Consider the following 22,165-nt stretch of genomic DNA (forward strand, 5'->3'; position numbering starts at 1 on the left):
ACCGTCCACGTGTGGCCATCAAAGGACAAGCTGTAGCCGACTTCATAGCGGAGTTTACGCGTGACGAGGACAAGGGGGCAGAAGAATTCCCCCAGTGGAGCATATATACAGATGGATCATCCAATCGGTGAGCCGGAGGGGCCGGCATAGTATTGCTGTCACCTGAAGGAGACAAGATTGAATGTATGGTCCGTCTCGACTTCCCCACCACCAACAATGAAGCGGAATACGAAGCCGTGGCAGCAGGACTCGACCTAGCCAAAGCCGCCGGAGCTAAAAATGTGGTCGTTTACTGCGACTCTCAAGTCGTGACCAATCAAATAAACGGAGATTATGAATGCAAAGGGGAAAGGTTGAAGAGATATCTTAATCAAGTAAGGGCGAGAGTCGACGGACTAAAAGCAATGGTCGTCCAAATCCCCAGGGGAGAAAATGAGCTCGCCGATCGGCTAGCCAAAGCCGCTTCAGCAGAACATATGGTGACACCGGGTAATGTACTTTCTTTTGTTCAACTTTTTCCACTAATAGACCCAGACAACATGCAGGAGATACGCTCCGAAAGAAACTGGACTACACAGATAACTTCATACTTAAAGGACGGGTTACTGACAGAAGAAAAGGAGGCAGCAAGAAAGCTAAAAGTCCAAGCGGCAAGGTTCGTCTTAATAAAAGACATCCTTTACAAGAGAGGTTTCTCCCGTCCTTATCTAAGATGCCTGGGGGCTGAAGAGGCAGACTACGTAATGAGGGAAGTACACAAAGGGATATGCGGGAACCATTCCGGATCGCGGTCGTTAGTGCACAAACTGGTACGAGCTGGGTATTACTGGCCAACCATGCAGAAGGATGCCGAGTCTTACGTTAAAAGCTGCGACAAACGCCAGAGGTTCAGCAATTTTATCGGACAACCAGCTGAGGAGCTAACCCCTATAATGGCTCCATGGCCGTTCTCTCAGTGGGGACTAGATATCATGGGACCTTTCCCAACGGCGGTAAGGCAGCTAAAGTTCTTGGTAGTGGGTATTGACTACTTCACAAAATGGGTAGAAGCGGAAGCCTTGGCCACCATTACAGAAAAGAACATTAGAAGTTTTGTCTGACGATGCATCGTATGCAGGTTTGGTATTCCTAGAGTTCTTGTCTCAGATAACGGGAGGCAGTTCGACAACGGCCACTTCCGGGATTTTTGCACACAGCTAGGAATAAAAAACCACTACTTATCACCCGCCCATCCGCAGGCTAATGGCCAGGTCGAAGTCACGAACCGATCCCTGTTAAAGATTATCAAGACTCGGCTCGAGGGGGCAAAGGGCATATGGCCCGAAGAATTGCCGAGCATACTGTGGGCATACAGGACAACGGCGAGGACTCCGACAGGAGAGACGCCATTTCGACTGACATACGGGAGCGAGGAGGTCATCCCAGCAGAAGTTGGGCTCACAAGTTACAGGGTTCACAACCATGACGAGTGCAGGAATGACGAATCCATGAGGCTACAGCTGGACCTGATAGATGAGGTTAGGTCGGCGGCGGAGCAAAGGATCGCTAGATACCAGGATCGCATGACCAGACATTACAACTCCCGGGTCCGACACAGAAACTTCCAAGTAGGAGACCTCGTACTCAGGAGGGTCATGGGTGCAACTAGAGACCCTACACAGGGAAAACTCGGCCCCAACTGGGAAGGACCTTATAGAGTTACGTTGTGGAAAAGGAAAGGAACATACCACCTGGAGACAACAGATGGAGAGAAGCTACCGCATCCATGGAATGCCGAGCATTTGAGGAAATACTACCAGTAATAGTGACACGGCAAACGGCAACCAGTTTTTTTTAAAGCTTTTTATAAGTTTTTCTTTTAACTGTCTGTCTTTTTGGCTACAATCTTGTCGTGCCTTTTTTAAGCCCAAAGGGGGCAGGCACTTTTTCCTTTACGCATTTCTATAATCAGATACGATTTTGATCTTCTACTTAGATGTTATTACAATTGTCTACAAAATTAACGGAAACTAAATAAAGTCCACCAGATGGACAGATCCTCCTACAGGGATGATAACTTAAAAAGTCCACAAGATGGACGGATCATCCTACAAGGACGATCACTGTCAGTCCACAAAATGGACGGACACAAAATGCAGTCCACAAGATGGACGGATCATCCTACAGGGATGATAACATCCTACAGGGATGACAACTTAAAAAGTCCACAAGATGGACGGACACAAAATGCAGTCCACAAGATGGACGGATCATCCTACAAGGACGATCATTGTAAGTCCATAAAATGGACGGACACAAAGTAAAGTCCACAAGATGGACGGATCATCCGACAAGGATGATAACATCCTACAGGGATGATAACTTAAGTCCACAAGATGGACGGATACAAATGAAGTCCACAGGGAACGGATCACCAACAGCGTGAAAGAACTGTCCACGAAGTGGACAGATCACTTACACGGTGTTATAATTTTATCCACAAAGTGGACGAATCATCAAAACAGTGAAAATGATTACCAGTCCACAAAGTGGACGGATCATTAACAAGATATAAAACTGTCCACACAGTAGACGGATCACCAAAAGGGTGAACGAAATTACAAGTCCACGTTGTGGACAGATCACTTGGTTAATAAAAACGTCCCCCAAAATCGACGGATCCCTAAGCTGATGGAAAATCTGTCCCAAAAATGGACGAATCACCAAAGACGGCAAACAAAATTAAAAGTCCAAGAATGGATAGATAACGGGATGCTGAAAAGTTGGCGGACCGTCCACGAGGCCGGACGACGGATCGTCTAAATGGACGGATCAATCAACACAAAATAATAAGTCTGCAATGTGGATGGAGTATAACGGATAAACAAATATTCTCTTGAAAATCCTTCCTCAAGGAGGAGGACGGACTTTTAAACAAGTTTCAAACAATAATAGAAAGCATATAAACATTAATAAGCCAAAAGCCCAGAAGGCAAGTGTTTAATGCAATTAAAGAGGACGGATTGTTCTGAAAAGTAAATTAATAAACCAAAAAAAAAAAAAAAAAAAAAAAAAAAAAAAAAAAAGAGAGGACGGATTGTTCTCAAAATAAATTACATAGAGATTAATCCACTTTCTTTGGCTCAGCAACTTGAACATCCTTCGACGGGACGGATTCTCCGTCGCCCTGAACAGCGTCTTCGCCAAAAAGGTCCTCCGTATTTTCGGAGGCGACGGGGAGGGCAGAAGTCTGGCCTTGGTCGACAAGTTTGACCATTGACAAATCCAGCTCGGGGTAGGCCTTCTTGACCTGACGGAGAGAGTCGTCGAAGCCTTGAAGGAAAGAGTCCGCCAGCTCGCTCAACAAGGACTCTGAGTCGCGGTACTCCTTGACGGCTACCTCTTTCACATGACGGATCTCTTCCTTCAGTTCTTTAATCTCCGCCTCCTTCTTCTCTATGACCGTCAACGCCTCGACCGTCTTCTCCTCCAGCTCTTTCCTTGCCTTCTCAAAAAGCTCCAGCTTCTTCTCCATATTGGACCTCCATTTATGGAGTTGACCAAGCTCTTCCTCCGTCTGCTCCGCCTTTGCACGCACCCGGTCCAAGGTACTCTCACGATTGAGACACCTGTCCAGTAATCCCTTCATCATGACCAAGAACTGCAAACAAGAAAAGAGCCCGTCACATAATGTACTAAACACCGAAAAAGAGAAACAAACATATTTGACGGACATAACCCACCTGAGCAACGGCAAAGAGGCCCGTCTCCCCCATGGCCTCCGTCGAGTGGTTTTCAAGATCCTCATAGTCTTCCGCCGTGATAATAGACGACAGCTTCTCCAACGCATACTTGGAGTCGTCGCGGAGGAGGGAAGGAGGTCTCTCTTGCTTAGAGTCTGGGGCCGTCATGAATCCTTTTCCCGTCCCATGCTTAGCTGGGGTGACGGTCTTGGTACCCTCAGCCATCAAACCAACCACAGGTTCAAGAGAGACCTTTGGTTGCTTGAACGAACGGTCAGATTTTGATGTCGGTTTCCTCTTCGGGGCTGAAGCCGACACCCTAGGTACCACCTCGCCGGATTCCTTCTTCTTGACGGCTTGAGACTTAATTAAAGCTCTCCTTTTTGCGTCTTCCATCTCTACAAATAATGACGGATGAAATTAAAACTAAGTAAAGTCAGTTAAATGGCAAAGTAAAGTCGACGGGCTTACGTCTATGAACTCGCTCGTCGTATCTAATTGCCTCTTGGGTGGGCTCAGGACTGTCGCAGTACCAATGTATGGTCTTCGGGTTCACTAACTTAGCCCAAGTCCTTTCCTCCGGCGTAGTTTTTCTACAAATCTTTTCAAGGAAACTAAATTCCTCAAGGCTAACTTGCGGGCGCCGTCTACCTGCAGAGAAAGGCGATCAAGATATACACATAAAAATGGACGGATATGAAAAGCATTACAAAATTAAGACGGGTGCATACACGATTGATTTATCACTGCCCAGGTTGTGTCGACGGGCATGTACTCCGTGTCCCCTGGACGGCTCATCCATTTGTCACCCTCCAGGAAGAAGTAGCGACTCTTCCAATCTCTATTTGAGTCTGGGGTCTCAAAGATCACCTTCAACAAGGGGCTCCAACTAGCAAAACTATACATCCCCCTTGATCCAGAAATCTCATCTGGACGGTAACAGTGAAGAAATTCATGGACCGTCAGTCTCCTTTCTCCATTCGACATTGCACCATAAAGAATCTCCATGGCTATGAAGACCCTCCAGGCGTTAGGAGATATCTGGGTGACGGACAACCCCAGATAGTGCAAAAGTTCCCTATGAAGTGTAGAGAGCGGGAATCGAAGTCCAACCTTCAACGCCTGCTCGTATACTCCGACACCGTCTACCCCTTCATAGTAACACTTCTCCGACACATAGGGTAGACGGATGGAAACATAGTCCGGGATTTGGAAGTTGGTTCTAAAAGTGCTGAAATGTTTCTCCCTGATGACGGATGTGAACCTATGCACTGTCCACTCTAGCAACATGATGAACTGCCTTAGTCCATCAGCACCTACAACGGACTCCAGTGCTTGATTCCCGTCGTCATCAGAACCCTCTATTTCAACTATCTCCATATCCTCATTTGTTGAGGATGAAGAGGAGGCAGACGGACTCCTATCTTCGCCGGGGCTCTTTTGGTCTTTATGACCGGACGGGTATACATCCTCGTATTCCGTCCCGTCACGAACCACCGACTGGCTACTTGACGCACTAGACATTTCCTACAATTGACGATGAAACCTAAGACTGACGGGTTTGAAAGTATTGACGGGTATAGCAAGCCTAACAACAATGCAAGGACGGAAATATAACTTGATTATGGTATTAAAGTAAGTACTTACCACACTTAGCAGAGGATGGGTGACGGTTGGTGTAATCTGTAGATGCTCGTCCTCGACGGATTGCTCTGACAAGGTTGACGGCTTCGCTCTGACAAACGATTTCTGATTGAAAATTGTAAAAATGAGAGAGTGAGGCGCCTTATATATATAGGAGATGCATGGAAGACGAAGCGACGCTTCGATCCTATACAACGGCCATTTAGAGATTGACACGTGGCATGCTCAATAAATGTTGACAACCTGTCAGTACGCATCAACAGATTTGTACCCATCGTGCAACCGTCAACTTTATGAATCTTCCTCTGACGGGTTGATCCATCTGGAACCGTCATCCTGTCTTGCATAAATCCGTCAACCAGTTATGATTATAAACTTAAAACCTTCTTTTTGTCTCACGGATCCCATTCCGTCATAAAATACCCGTCATACCCATACGTTAGGATCGTCACCCCATTGATCCTTTGACCTAAAAGCTGACGGACCATTGGGGTGAAGGGGGCAACTGAAGATGATAAAATATAAAGCCTGATGGGCCTACCTTAATGGGCCTGACGGATCGGAACTGCTGGGCCTGTGTAAAGATGATCCCATGCGCTTTCAAGGCCCATCGCTGACAGACATAGTAAGGGCCCATGATCCGAAGTCCCTATCGCCTAGAAAAGCCCTAAGATCCAAAAATGGAAATCCTTGCTCACCACGCTCAGAAGAATTTGTATTAGAGTCCCACATGGAAAAGATTTGGAAACCAAGAAGAAAAGCCAACTCTCTACCACTATAAAAGACCTAACACCCTGACAAATCGAGGTACGTTTTGAATTGACCCTCTCTAACGCTCTAAAGTGGGGAGAAGAATTCTAACTTGACATTCGGAGAGTGTTTGGCCGGCACCACACCGGTGCTCTCTAAAGGTTTTCTTTCGATTGCTTCTGTTGTGCAGGTTCGCTTCGAGTCGCGAGTACGGTGTGACCTACTGGTGATAATTTTCGTCGTCATCACCTGATGGGTTAAATACAAGTCTTGAAAAGGCTGAACTGTTCAAGAGTGTGTAGCTATGTGGCAAGGATAATCAAAACTCTGCCACAAAAAGTTCTGCAGGTCATTGTCATTTTCATCTTTTACAACGAGATTTCCAGAATCCAAGAGTTGTACGACTGGACTCGCTACAGCTCTTGATGTATTGGATGACCAAACAATACCACTTGAGTTAAGAACAATATCTCCTTCTTGAGTGACCTTCAAAACTCCTGTGTGATTGTAAAGCGGAGTCTCTCTGTTGGCTACCCATACAACCGCGTCAGTAGATATCCTATACCATATTCCCAAGTATCGGCCTTTTGAATTACCTGGACTAAAGAATCCCAGTTCGAAGCTTCCACCAGCTGAAACTAAAGTCTCACTCACTGATGGAGTGGCTAGGAGTGATAGAGTCAAATGCAACAGAGAATCTTAAGGAGGAGGATAAGAGACAGAACACAGAAAGAGCTTTAAAGACGATCATTCATTACCTAATAGTGTGCTTCATTGTTAAGAGAGAGTCAAATAATATATACAATCCCCTTGGAATGCATGGAATCCTCATCATTGACTGTTTGACATATTCCTCGATAGAATTATCATGGTATTAAAAAAAAAGTGGCATGTCCTCCTCTATCTTTACCTTAAACTTTTGAAAAAAATCCATAATTTATCATTTCATGCACTGTATAACAAAGCAGCTCTAATTTTCCCTAGGAGAATATAAAATTTTGGCAAAAGTATTATTGTCATTCATTACTAAAGTTTGCAAGAAGCTCCTTTTTCATTCCTAAAATTAAAAAAAGATCATTATTCATACCAAACTTTTGAAAACATTACTTTCTCCCATTAACTTTATCCTATGTCTAACTAAGTAACAATATTTTTAGGAAAATGCTAAAACAATTCAATTTCTTCAAAAAATTTAACTAATTTTGTTAATAATGTGGTTGGTGAACTTCAATAATCTAATAAATGAATGTTTAAATTAATTTTTTGTGACAGGCGACGCATGTTTTGTGAAATAAAATTTGTAATATCACTAATATTACTCATATTTTTAGTACCACATGTGACACAAAATTATTGATCATAGAACGAGTTAAGCCAATAACAGACTAAACGAAGAAGCTTGTACTTTTACGAGCAAGCTGTTAATTGTTGTAATTCAGTGCCTTCGTTCCTTCGCATATGTTTACACAATGAGCAGACAGATAGAAAGTATTGACATTTGAAAATTTGTCATTCTTATGAAATAGCGACGGCTGTAGAGAAAAACATGTCACTGTCAGTATGGAATTTGAACATAGACCAGAGGTTCCTGCATTAATTGTGAGAAAAGCATTCAAATTACAAATACAAGGGAAAAGAATCTAAAGCAACCATGAAATGAAATGGGTCATCTGAGAATTTTTTTTCTGAATACAATAGTCCAACCTGTTATAATCAGGTTTCCTGTATGACACTATGACTTGTCTTTTGGGATAGAAAATTATTCTGTTTTCCCAACCCAAGTTGTCAGGTCATTCATGAAACTTGATATATTGTCCTGATTCTGTTTTGTAATATTTTTGAAGAGATTGAGAAAAGTCTTCAATTTGACGAGTAAAGATTGGGTGATTTTGATTTCCATCTAAACTTTCAAATTTAGAGGATTCATACTTTATGTAATGTTTGGAAAATGAATATTTAACGCCTAACTCAAAAAAAGTTAATATTGTGCTGCTAAATCTAAAATGAACATGTCGGTTAATAATTTAATATATTATATATCATCCTTAATCCATGCGATATACCAGATAGTTGAACAAAAGTTATACACATTTACTTTTATTGGTACAATCATTTAAAACCAATCAAATTTGATTATTCTAATTCAAACTAAACTTTGAAAGTAAGTATAAATAGATTAGTCAAATATTCAACATTTATCTAAAAGCTACAATGATATGGTTCAAGAATTTTCCAATAAAAAACCATTTCAAATAATTACAACATATCATTTTCTGGATTGAATTAGCTGAATTGGATTTTCAACAAAGGAAAAAATTATTTAGATTTGAGGAGATGTGGTTAGCAGACAAAGGGTGTGGGGAAGTTGTTGAAGGTGTGTGGTTGTCAAGGGTAGGTGGGGCCGAAAACACACAGGTGATGAGGAAAATAGAATCGTGTGGCAAAGAACTTACAAGATGGAGGAGAGATCATTTTGGCTCAATCCGAAAAGAACTGGAAAAGAAAAGAAGAGATTTGGCTCGGCAAGAAAGGATAGCACTTCAAGGGGGCTGTGCAACCCGTCTGCTTGTCTTACAAAAGGAAATAAACTCTCTCATGGATAAGGAAGAGCGAATGTGGAGGCAGAGGTCCAGGACCGTGTATTTGAAAGAGGGAGATAGGAACACTAGGTTTTTTCACTGCCGAGCCACTATGAAGAAGCGAAAAAACACCATAAAGGGAATAAGGACGGATTAGATTAGTGGTGTACTAAGGCTGACCAGATTGCAAGCATTTTTGAATATTATTATAAGGAGCTTTTCACATCAGTTAATCCCGAGAGTGTACCTACTGCCTTAAGCTCAATTCCACAGCTGGTGACGGATGATATGAACTCTATACTTACTGAAAACTTTCAAGCGTGGGAAGTTAAACTTGCTTAAAAACAAATGGCGCCCTTGCCCTGGGTCCAGACGATATGCCCCCTTTATTCTTTCAAAATTATTGGGATTTGGAAAAAGGTGATATCACAAACACTACCTTGAGTTATTTAAATTCGGGGTCTTTACCTTCACCTCTCAGTCATACATTTGTTACTTTGATCCTAAAAGTTAAAAATCCTGAAAGAGTAACTGAATTCCAACCTATAAGTCTATGTAATGTGCTCTATAAGATTTTTTCGAAAGTCTTAGCAAATAGGTTGAAGAGAGTCTTACCTCTTATTTTCTCTGAGCATCAAAGTGCTTTTCTAAAGGGTAGACTGATAACTGATAACATTTTGGTTGCTTTTGAGACTTTACATTATATGAAAAATCATAATTCAGGGAATACAAGTTATATTGCCCTCAGGCTAGATATGAGCAAAGCCTATGATCGAGTGGAGTGGTCTTTTTTGAAAGATGTTATGATTCAGATGGGTTTCAATGATAAATGGATTGCCCTTGTAATGGAATGTATCACTACTATCTCTTATTCTTTGCTTGTCAATGGTGAACCACATGAAAACATCATCCCCACTAGAGGTATCTGTCAAGGAGACCCCCTGTCTCCATACCTCTTCCTTTTGTGTTCAGAGGGTCTACACAGGCTAATCCAGACAACTGCTAATGTGGGGGATATTAAGGGAGTATCAATATGTCGAAATGGCCCAAAACTAACGCAGTTACTCTTTGCAAATGATAGCCTCCTTTTTTGCAGGGGCTATCAGGCTTGAATGTCAAAAGGTTCTTGAAATCCTCTCAACCTATGAGAGGGTATCGAGTCAAAAGCTAAATAAGGAGAAAACAACTTTATTTTTTTAGCAAATCCACCCCTTTAAACATGCAATCCGAGATTATGGATGAGCTTGGAGTATCTGAGTTGAAACAATATGAGGCATATTTGGGTCTACCGGCTTTGGTTGGAAGAAATAAGAGAGCAAGTTTTGACCAACTAAAACAAAAAGTCTAGAAGAGATTACAAGGATGGGAAGGGAAGTTATTGTTACAAGCCGGAAGGGAGGTCCTCATAAAATCAATCATTCAAGCCATTCCGACTTATGCAATGAGTTGTTTTAAGTTACCAACAACCTTATGTCATGAGATCAAAATTCTTGTTCGGAAGTTTTGGTGGGGACAAAGGGGAGACCAGAGGAAAGTGCATTGGGTTAGGTGGGAGGACTTGTGTAACCATGAAGACCAGGGAGGAATGGGGTTTAAGGACCTCACCATGTTCAACGAAGCAATGTTGGCAAAGCTCTCATGGCAGCTCCTCCAAGATGATAATTCACTGTTCTTTAGAGTGTTTAAGGCTAGATTTTTCCCAAATGGTACCATTTTAGATGCTAAGGAACCTGCTTCTGCTTCTTATGCTTGGAGAAGCATTCTCCATGGTAGGGATGTAATCTTGAAAGGGGCTTTATGAAGGGTGGGAGATGGAAAACATATTAAGATATGGGGCGAAAATTGGCTACCAACAAAATTTTAGCCAAAGGTCATATCTTCAATGATTTTCAGTCAACAAAACTCTTCAATGGAGGCATTAACAAATCAGCAAACCCGTAGCTGGAAAACTGAAGTGATTGGCCATTGGTTTAATGTGGGAGAGGCAGTAGTGATTAAAAGCATTCCACTCAGCTCTTCACCCTAGCCAGATAAGCTCATATGGCCATTCACCCTAATTGGACAGTACTCTGTGAAGTCGGGGTACATGTTCTTTATGAAGGAAGCAGAGTTCAATCACCATCAAGCCACTCTTCCTCATACGGCGTAGGGTGGTGGCAAAAACTATGGAATTTGGAGGTTCCAAATAAAATAAAATAAAATTTGTATAGCGCTACTCTAAAGAAGCACTTCCCACGAAAGACAATTTATGCAAAAGAAAAATTGTCCCTGAAGGGGTGTGCAACAGATGCAAGTTGCATGCCAAGGACTGTTCACATACTTTATTTTTTTGCTCTGATGTGCAGGTGGTTTGGACCTCAGATCCTCAATGGTAGTGGCTGCTAGCAATGCGGGGGCAGACAGCAAAGGAAATTTTCAAGCACGCTTTGGAGGAAAAGAAGGATGTTGCTCTTCTAGCATTCACGAGCTGGGCTTTATGGAATAGAAGAAATTAGATTCGAACCAATCAGAATGCTTGCCCACTGAATCAATTCCTGAATATCTCTAAGGAGCGCAAGAGTGAATTTCAACTTCTTAATCCAGGAGCACCGAGGCAACAACACAGGAAGCACACGAGATGGAAACCTCCAGCGAATGATCTTCTCAAGGTGAACTATAATGGAGCAATATTTCAAGATCAAGGCAGGGTAGGTATTGGAGTGGTTATTCGCAACTCAGCAGGGGCTATCATGGCTTCCCTATCACAGCAAATACCACTACCAACCACGGTTGCCCAAGTTGAAGCTCTGGCAGCGCGACGAGCCATTGAATTTGCAGTGGAATTAGGTGCTACCCCAGCAATCATAGAGGGTGATTCAGAAACTATCTGCAAAGAGCTCTCAAACCCGAGCTATAACGCCCCAAAATCATAAGCATTAAAAGTCTAATCAATCTGAATAATCCATAAAAAAATATTAAATAAAAGAAACTAGCAACCTTGACTCTCATCACAAGAGTCAGAGCTCTAATTCACCAAATACAAAACATCCTCAAAATAATTCTCCAATACAATGTTTAATGCCATAAAATAATAATAAAATCCTCAGTTCTACAAAAATAGTTCATAACTTCTGTCTCCCAAGAATCTCTATTCCAATAATCCCTCTAATGTATCTGTAATGGGAAAATAAAGGGGGGTGAGATAACTCAATAAGTGGAATTCACTAACATTGGGGTGTGGGAACAAACCTTTCAAATAAATAATTCTTTCAACAAATTCACAACTTGTAACTCATCAATATTTTGTCATCAACTATTTCATGTAAAAGAAAATAATATCTTTATATTGTGAGCCATCATAATTGTAAGGTTGAATTTATTCAACCATCTAATTGGCTTTATTCCGTGCCAAATTTGCTTGTAATTCAGCATTTAGTAACCCTGTATTTAGGTGGGATTGTTGTAAGGGTAGTGAGTGAGATAGAGTGAAGATTGCTCAAGAGTGTGCAAGAAAACAGAGTGTCGCGGCTGGGACTCGCGGGTGGACTCGCGGCTTCAACCCGCCAGAAGATGCACACGTGCCAAGCATGCTGGAAGATGAACAGTCATGCTAGCTGGAGCACTACAGGACAAAATAGGATAACTGGCCATACGGTTAACTCGCGACTGGATCTCGCGACTTGGTCAAGCCGCGAGGTCAAGCCGCGAGCCACCCCTGTTTTGGAAAAACCTGACATTTCACATTCCTCTTCACTCCAGTATAAATACCCTTTTAACCCACGATTGAAAGAGAGCTTCCAGAGAGAATTTTGAGAGAGAAACCCTAAAGAAAAACCAGATTGCTTCACCCACAATCTATACCTTAGAGTCTCTTCAAATTCCCTTACTCTCTTCCTCTCCATTGTCAAATCCTTGAGAGGCATTATACCAAACCTGGTTTTCACCATTATCATCTCTGTGAGACAGTTGTTTGGAGTTCTGGGAAGCAGTTAGGAAGGAGCCAATCTTCATTGGTTGATGCTACGGTCTAGTAGCGGAATCCGGGAAGCTAGAAAAGAAAAAGGTTCGGCGCAACCTCGTTGGAGCAAGAAGCTTGGAGGGCTTAGGTGCACTGGGTAGATTAGGCTTGGAGGGTCTATTGCTGTCCTTGTATCCCAACTGTATTTTCTAGTGGATTGATTACCGCTTGGAGGGCGGTGGAGAGGTTTTTCGCCGAGGACTTCGGTTTCCTCTTCGATAACACATCGCGTGTTGTCTTTGTGTTTGCATCTTCCTTCCTCTCTATCTTTGCCTTTATTTTATCTGCTGTGGTTTTAATTTTGTTATGGCTTAGATAGTTGTTTAACCAATTTCATATTATAGCATGTGTTAAGTTTCCGCACACTTGTTGTTTGACATATTGCTTGATTTGGTTAAGTTGTATTTCGGGGGTCTAAACGTTCTAAGGTGTTTTGTACACGTTTTTGAACTATCAATTGGTATCAGAGCGGGTACACAGCTGTTTGGTTTCATTACCATTGTGTGATCCTTGACTCCCTTTTTGAGATGGATAGGTCTCAATCCCTTAATGCACCTCCATATTTTGATGGAAGTAATTATGCGTTTTGGAAGGTTCGTATGAGAGCTTTTCTATGCTCTATTGATGAATCCGTGTGGGATGCTGTTGAGATTGGTTGGACCAAACCTGAGGCAGCCAAATCCACATGGGATAAGGCAGCACTTGCTGCATCTAATGCTAACAGTAAATCACTAAATGCTATTTTCTGTGGTGTGTCTCCAGATGAATTTCACAGGATTTCTCACATTACCATTGCCAAAGATGCATGGGAGATTCTGGAAACAACTTATGAAGGCACGAAGAAAGTGAAAGATACCAAGTTACAAATGCTGACCACTCGGTTTGAGGAGCTCAAGATGAGTGAGGATGAGTCTTTTGACTCTTTCTATGGGAAGCTAAATGAAGTGGTTGTCAGTAAGTTTAACTTGGGGGAGAAAATGGAGGACTCAAAGATTGTAAGGAAGATCCTTCGATCATTGCCGGAAAGTTTTCGTGCTAAAGTGACAGCCATTGAAGAGAGCAAGGATCTTGACGACATCAAGGTACAGGAGCTGGTTGGTTCTCTACAAACTTATGAGATGTCGCTGCCCAATCAACGGAAGAGTAAATCCCTTGCTCTAAAGACCATTAATGAGAAGGTGGAAGATCAAGGCTCATCGGGAGAAGATATGGTGGACAAGGATGTAGCCTATCTTGTTAAAAATTTCAGAAAGTTTTTGAAATTCAAAAACAATGGAAAATTTAATGATAAGAGAAAATTCCAAAATTCTGGAAGGGAGAAGAGGGATTTCAAAAGGAAAGATGGAAAAGAATCCCAATCCACACAAGATGTCACTTGTTTTGAATGCAACGGGCATGGACACTTTAAGAAGGAATGTCCTAATTATTTGAAATCGAAAGGCAAGGTGTATGCCACGACCCTGAGTGACTCAGATTCGTCTGACTCAGAATCTGAAGAAAGCTGTGATGGAGAGGGGAACTATTCAGCTTTCATGACTATTGCTCATGTTGAGTCGTCAGATGAGTTGAATTTGCTTGTTCAAGACCTTGGAGAACATAGTGATGATGACTCACTAGGAATTGTTGAAGAATCAGAAGCTGAAGAAGAAGAAAATACAGCAACTCTTCAAGAGAATTATAACTCACTCTTGGAGAAATCAGGTGAGTACACAAGGGTGGCCAAGGTTGCTGTGAGAAAAATGAAGAAGGCTGAGGAGGACTACAAAAGTCTCCTAATCCGGTATAGGGAGGCCAAATGCGAGATTGAAACACTGAATGGTGAGTTGTCCGAAGCTTACACTAAAGTGAGATTTCTTGAGAATGAGGTTGTTCAAGCAAATGCAAAAATAGAGAGGGTCACCACCAAGAAGCTAGATGATGTTATATCATCTCAAAAGAGCTTTTCAGAAAAATCCGGACTGGGATATACCGGAGGAAGTAGTTCAACTGGAAATGTCACTAAAGAAGTGAAGTTTGTAAAGGCCAAAGATCCAGTTGTAGCTGACTCTACTGGTGTGAAGCTCGAGGTGGAGGAGAAGAAGAATGTGGTGGACCAACGGCTGCTGAATCATCGTAATCAGTCTGTGGGCAGGTCTGAATCTCGTGCCAAGTCACGTCCACGACCACAAAGAGGTCCTAGAGGAACGTATGTGTGCCATTATTGCGGACTTCAAGGGCACACTCGACCAAATTGCCAAAAGCTGAGAGCAAAGAACAGTGCAACTCCTCAAAGGTCAGGAGGACCAAGAGTTGATAGGAGAACTTGGGCAGGTGATCAATCTAGAGAGCAACATGGAGATCCCGGAATGATGAACGTGATGAAGATGATTGGTGCATTCACCAACTGCTTGGAAAGCTTCTCACGAAGGTTTGAAAGCCCTAACTCCCGTACCCAATCCTTTAAGGAAATCACCCCAAACGCAAGTGACGTGTGGGTGAAAAGGGGTACTCATGCATAAGCATTACAACATGTCCATGCATTAATACTTCCTATGCTTTGTGACTATGTTTGTTTGGTATGCTTGTTGTGTTTGTTCTTGGTTGCTTGATTATTCTTCTTGTGAATATTTCTTAATTGTGTTTTATCAATCTTTTTGTTTCTTGAGTCAAAAATCCAAAAATTACATAAAAAATTTGAAAATCAAAAAGCTTGATTGACTTTGTTGAGTTTTGTCTTAAAACTCGTTTTGCCTTGTACCTTTGTGCTAATGGCTTTGTGCATTTTCGAGCATTGCTTGTTTTCATGCACTCATATCACTATGGGAAAAATCTTGAAATCTATGTGATTATTGTAAATAGATCTTCAAACTTGTCATGAATGATTAGTAAATGGTTATGTTGATCTTGAAACATGCATAGACTTGTGTCTATATATCTTCCCACTTTTTATTTTTGTTTTGCTAAAAAGAGCTCACCAAATGTAAATCTTCAAATGAAAAGAGATATTGAGCTGCAAAAGCCTGTCGCACATTCTAGTATTTGACTAGGAAAAAGGGTAAGCGACCTTATATTAAAAGTGAAATTTCATTCAAAAAGGCCAAAGGCCTGTTCTTCAAAGAGAAATGTTACATATCCCTCTCACAATGAGAGATGATTGTCTCAAAAAGATCAAAAAGATCAAATGTTATGATTGAAAGTGGAGTCAAATGAAAAGCTCCAAGTTATGTTATCAAGTTGTGTGGGAGGTCATATATTCATATTTCTATAATTGAGATTGGTCACATGATCTAGTGCTAATTGTGTATGCCTTGGTTGAATTGATCATTGAAGCTTCACATTAGACAAAGGACTATCTCATTGTTGATATCCACACACAACACACAAGTTTATGTTCAATAAATGGCATATTCATTTGTGTGATTGTACTTGATAAAATGTGTTTTCACATGCTCAATCTTTGTTAATTCAAGCACAAAAAGATTTTTGAGTCTTTTAGGTGTTTTTGGAAAGTGTTTTGTTGGAAAAATCTGAAAATTTCAAAAATACAGTTCTGCCCTGTTTTGGCGGCTCAGTCGCGGGTATGTCAAGTCGCGAGCCTCAGTCGCATCTTCGCTGGTCATTTTTGGCGACTTGTTCGCGAGTGGAAGGTCCAGTCGCAAGGTTCACTCAGAGATTTTCGCGGCTCAGCTCGCGACTCACTCGCGGGTAGACCTTCCAGTCGCGAAAAACACTTAGAAAAATTTTTCAAAATTTTGTTCTTGAGTGCTTTGGCAGCTTGAGCTGGCGACTGTGTGGCGACTTAATTCAGTCGCGAAAATCGCGTGTTTTGCAGAAACAGGAGCAGTTTTTAAACCTCTCAGTTTTCCCTCGAACTTTTGTAAACTGTTCATCTTCTCTTTAAACTGCTTTTCCATTCCAAACACTTCGTGAATCCATTTTTCAAACCCCTTTGGTGCTTCGTTTCTTATCCAAATCATCAAGAACAGGTATGGGTTTTGCTTTCTCAATCTCATTTTCTTTTTCCTGCATATTTCTGTTACTGTTTGGTCTGGTATTGTATTCGTTATACTTATCTCTTTGTGTAATGGGTATGGAGTGTCGTGTTTGCTTTTGTACTCACCTGTTTTCATGCTGAGCAGTCACAATGTGTTTTTCATTGTTCTGATTTGTGCTTATTATTGAATCTGAGAATCCTTTCTGAAATGGGTTTGGTGTCTATGTGACTGACTCGTTACACTTGCCTGAATATTGATGTTGGTGTTTGGTTTTGGTCACTGAGTTGTTATGATAACATAATGTATGTTTCTCAACCATGTGCTCCAGTGTGGAGGTTTGGTTTCTTCATGATTGAAATATTTTCCCCATGTTCATGTCTCTGATGGAGTGATTTATGCTATCTGCTCTAAATGTTCATATGCTGTATCTTATTGCATATCATGGTCATCTTAACCTGTCTCAATGTCAGTTTTGTCAGTTGTGATATCTATCTTTGTCTTGGTGCACTTTCACCAAGTTTGATGCACGTATTAGTTTGTGCTTCTGTGTATTGTTGGAAGGTTTGGTTGGGTCTGCACTATATTCAGTCTGGGTTTATATATTGAAATATTATTTACACTGAATCTTGTTGACAATCTTTTGTGGGGTATTGTTGCTTGGTTCTTTTCTGTTGGCCTGTTCTCTTGCAGATGTCTCGTCGATCTACCAGGGGTAAAGACATTGTTGCTGACGAACCAGCAACCCCAGTTGCTAAAAGGACTCGTCTATCATCTCAAGCATCTCAAGATCCCAATGAGGATAGATTCAGAGTTCCCCTTAACTCACACGCCTACTCAAATGTGTTTGACAAGTCAACAACTATAGTGGAGCGGGTAGTAGAGTTCAGCACCTTAGGGACTACTTTCATCCCTCGAATCTTTGAGAAACGAGACTGGGCAAACTTGTTCGGAAACTTTGATGATCCAATGGATGAGCTGGTCAAAGAATGCTCCTCCAATGCATCTGATCTTGGACCTATCCTCGTTTTCTGGGTCAGAGGAACAGAGTTTAGTGTTACCCCAGACTCCATCGTAAATCTTCTCGGCATCACCAGACCTCAGAATGTGAATTTAACTCCCTATGATGAACGAAATCCAGAGGTTGGAGAAATTTTACAAATCCTAGGACACGATCATAAGGTATCCAGTGCAGGAACTTCCATCAGCACCGCAAAATTTGCACCTGAGCTGACCACACTGAAGTTGATCATGTTCACCAATCTCTACCCACTGTCCAACACTACATTCATCAATCTTGGGAGAGCTATATTTCTGTGTGATTTCATTACCGGAGCCCCCATTGATATATGTGCTCACATCTACTACAACTTGAGGAAGACCGCGTGTCGATCTACAGCTCGAGGAATCATTCCATTTTGCAGTCTCGTCATGAAACTTATTCTTAGTGCAGGCATTATTCCTCCTGCAGATGGTAAAATGTTGACTCGTCAACGTCCCATTTCCTTGTTCACTCTTCAAGCGAGCAGAAGTCACTCCTCCAAATCACCAAGAAGTGCTCACATCTCTCCGGTTACTTCATTTGCCCTTGACTCAGAGACACCTGCACATACCACATCTGCATCTCATGCTGTTCCTGAAGCTTCACCGGCTGTATTCCGCAAGCACAAACTGCTTCTCATACTGACAGAGTTGGCAGTGTACTTGAGCACATTCAGAAACGCGTTGATGAGCTTGTGGCACTTCTCTACTCCACAAACAACCATGTCCAAATGCGCCTCGAGACTATGGAGAATCAGCTAGATGAGATTCAACGAAAGTTGGACGAGAGCCTTTAGCTATTCGTGACAAAAAGGGGGAGAGCATTCAGTAAGGGGGAGAAAAGTTCAAAGGGAAGTGTGCATAGTGATAGGGGGAGTACACACATACTTTTGTTTTTCGTCTTATCTTCTAAACTTATAGTTTTTATGGTTTTGATACACTGTGTTTTGGTGTATAGCTGTTTCTAACTCTTTTCATATACTCTTGGTTTAAACTTTAATATATGTTTGATGATGTTATTCAGGTATTTGTTGGTTTGTACCCATATGCATTTGTAAGCTTTCAAGGTTATTGTTTTATGCATAGTTTGTAGGCTTTATGGTATGTACCTTGTTTAAGTGCAGCCTTTATGCTATGTTTAAATCAGTACTTTAATCTAAATGTTCTGCATTTTGGTTTATGTACTGTCACTCTTGTGCCCTTGTAGGATTGTTCCTAGATGCATATGCCTTGTGTGCTATACATTGGTTGAGTGTTGAGCATACAAGTGTCTTGCCTTGTGCTTGTTAACTTGTATGTCCTTGTGTTCATTCCAAGTGTGAATGAGCACTGTGATCACTACCTTGTGGTGTTCACTTGGTTGATCAAGCCATGGTTTGTTTATTAACTCCATCTTTGCTTGATCTCATATTGCCTGTTTCATATGCATTTATAATTTTCTGCTTACAATGATCATGGTGTATTGTTGTGTTTCAGGAGTTTATGTTCATATGATTCAAGTGCTTCACAGCTTCTAGAGTTAGGTGTGAGTGAGTTTTGTTCAACTGTTCCCAACTCACATGTTAAGTCTAGAGTCTGTTTTAGGGTTTTGTCACGGAATAGCCAAAGGGGGAGATTGTAAGGTTGAATTTATTCAACCATCTAATTGGCTTTATTCCGTGCCAAATTTGCTTGTAATTCAGCATTTAGTAACCCTGTATTTAGGTGGGATTGTTGTAAGGGTAGTGAGTGAGATAGAGTGAAGATTGCTCAAGAGTGTGCAAGAAAACAGAGTGTCGCGGCTGGGACTCGCGGGTGGACTCGCGGGTTCAACCCGCCAGAAGATGCACACGTGCTAAACATGCTGGAAGATGAACAGTCATGCTAGCTGGAGCACTACAGGACAAAATAGGACAACTGGCCATACGGTTAACTCGCGACTGGATCTCGCGACTTGGTCAAGCCGCGAGCCACCCCTGTTTTGGAAAAATCTGACGTTTCACATTCCTCTTCACTCCAGTATAAATACCCTTTTAACCCACGATTGAAAGAGAGCTTCTAGAGAGAATTTTGAGAGAGAAACCCTAAAGAAAAACCAGATTGCTTCACCCACAATCTATACCTTAGAGTCTCTTCAAATTCCCTTACTCTCTTCCTCTCCATTGTCAAATCCTTGAGAGGCATTATACCAAACCTGGTTCTCACCATTATCATCTCTGTGAGACAGTTGTTTGGAGTTCTGGGAAGCAGTTAGGAAGGAGCCAATCTTCATTGGTTGATGCTACGGTCTAGTAGCGGAATCCGGAAAGCTAGAAAAGAAAAAGGTTCGGCGCAACCTCGTTGGAGCAAGAAGCTTGGAGGGCTTAGGTGCACTGGGTAGATTAGGCTTGGAGGGTCTATTGCTGTCCTTGTATCCCAACTGTATTTTCTAGTGGATTGATTACCGCTTGGAGGGCGGCGGAGAGGTTTTTCGCCGAGGACTTCGGTTTCCTCTTCGATAACACATCGCGTGTTGTCTTTGTGTTTGCATCTTCCTTCCTCTCTATCTTTGCCTTTATTTTATCTGCTGTGGTTTTAATTTTGTTATGGCTTAGATAGTGGTTTAACCAATTTCATATTATAGCATGTGTTAAGTTTCCGCACACTTGTTGTTTGACATATTTCTTGATTTGGTTAAGTTGTATTTTGGGGGTCTAAACGTTCTAAGGTGTTTTGTACACGTTTTTGAACTATCAATAATATATATGTTGATACCATCACATAAACAATTTCCTAGACTTTTCTCGTGATCAACGTTTACGCCCCATTGACAGGGTTGTGCTGTCCCCTTTTTGGGACTGGAACCTCCTTTCATCCCATTTCTTAAGGATGGCTCCTTTGGAACCTAAAGGTACACTCTCTTGCTAAGGAGCTTCCTTTTGGATCCTTAATAGTATGCTCCCTTGCTAAGGAGCTATCAAATGTGCACTGTCCCCTTTTAGGACCGTCTCTTGCTAAGGACTAGCTGCAACATGATTGTCCCTTGCTAAGGACTAAATACCATACTGAGCTTCCAATCACAACTTGCCATAGGTTTTCAAAACATATACAAGATACTTACATAAATAATCCATTCAAGATGCTCACAAAAATAATCCAATCATAATTCTCGAAAATATAAGGGTATATCGTACATACAAATTTAAATAAATTTAGGTTGTCCCACAAGTTTTTCATAAAACGAATAATTAATGTGCACATCAAGAAATTATTAAATATCCATTTATATGAATAGAATAACAATATATCTCTTATATATATAATAGTTTAATAACCAACAATGTTTGGGAAAACCCCCAAAATTAGTAAACACCACTTACCTCTTAGTTGCAAAAATAAAAGAAATCAACCTCCCTTGAATCACAACAATTCAGTAGAATTAGAACCTGGCAACACCAAAAATAGGTTCATCAATACACAAATTTTCTTACTTAAAAAAAAATCTGTTTTCACACTTAAAGGTTTTATCCTAGACAATATTGATATATCCAAAATTCACCATTTAATCACTTAACTATCCAATTCACTTCCAGCTTTGATCAAATTTTTGGACTTACAATTACTGCTGCATAATCATATCTTTTGGCTCTACCTAATCAGATTTTGGCTTAAAATCATTGCTGCATAATCAGATTTTTGGGCTTAAAAAGTTGCTGCATACTCAGTGGCTTAGAGATGATAAATTAGTATCACTAGATGCAGAGGTAGGTATCAAATAACATAAGGCAGCCCTTTTCCATTAATATAATCCATGCATGAAACTTTAATGCAGCAGAAAGATGGACATGTGATAACCTAATATATACATTAATCTATCCATCCAATTGCCTAGTATTCCCTTGATGCGCTGGACTAGGATTTAGACAAAGAAAAGGGCGTGGATGCAGGTCAGATTAACAGTGAATACAGTGAGAATATAAACTATTATATATAACCCACAAAGCACCCTTGTTCTAATATAATAATCCTAGCTTTAGATCCATAATGGCAGCCCCTATTTTTTCTCTATTAGGTACGCCAATAACATATGCTAAAAGTGGAAACAAAAGCTAGCCATGAGTATAAACTATCCTAAGTTTAGAGCAACAAAGAACCGTACCTGAAGCCTCCACTCACAGCCACAGTGAAGAAAATCAACATTCAATAGTCGGCTAAAGCAAAAGAAATCCCATCAGCAAAAACACGTGTAACTTAAGAGGAAAAGGCTAGGGTTTTCAGGGCCCGTATATTTACTTATGCCACCTCACTTGAGCTTCATATCCCTTAGTATTTATCATATTTTTAATACCTTGGGCCCAATATTAATTTATTCCATTTAATTATAGGCCTCCTTTAAAATTTACGTATAATAATTTAATTGGTAACAAATTTATGGGGTGTTACACGAACCCATCCCTTGCTCTTTATGGGCTTCTGATCCAGGATGCACAACAGTTAGCTTCT

The 22,165-nt window shown here is 41.2% G+C and overlaps 1 long non-coding RNA gene across 1 annotated transcript; it reads right to left on the bottom strand.

The window, feature by feature from the left end:
- Positions 1-11,647: 11,647 nt before the first annotated feature.
- LOC126694837 (uncharacterized) lies at positions 11,648-21,132 on the bottom strand. The gene is made up of 2 exons (XR_007645901.1): positions 21,043-21,132; positions 11,648-11,848 (listed from the first exon to the last, which is right to left on the bottom strand). It is a non-coding gene; the product is annotated as an uncharacterized LOC126694837 (long non-coding RNA).
- Between the last annotated feature and the right edge of the window lie 1,033 nt (positions 21,133-22,165).

Source organism: Quercus robur, chromosome 8 (genome assembly GCF_932294415.1).
Source record: "Quercus robur chromosome 8, dhQueRobu3.1, whole genome shotgun sequence".
Taxonomy (NCBI): Eukaryota; Viridiplantae; Streptophyta; class Magnoliopsida; order Fagales; family Fagaceae; genus Quercus; species Quercus robur.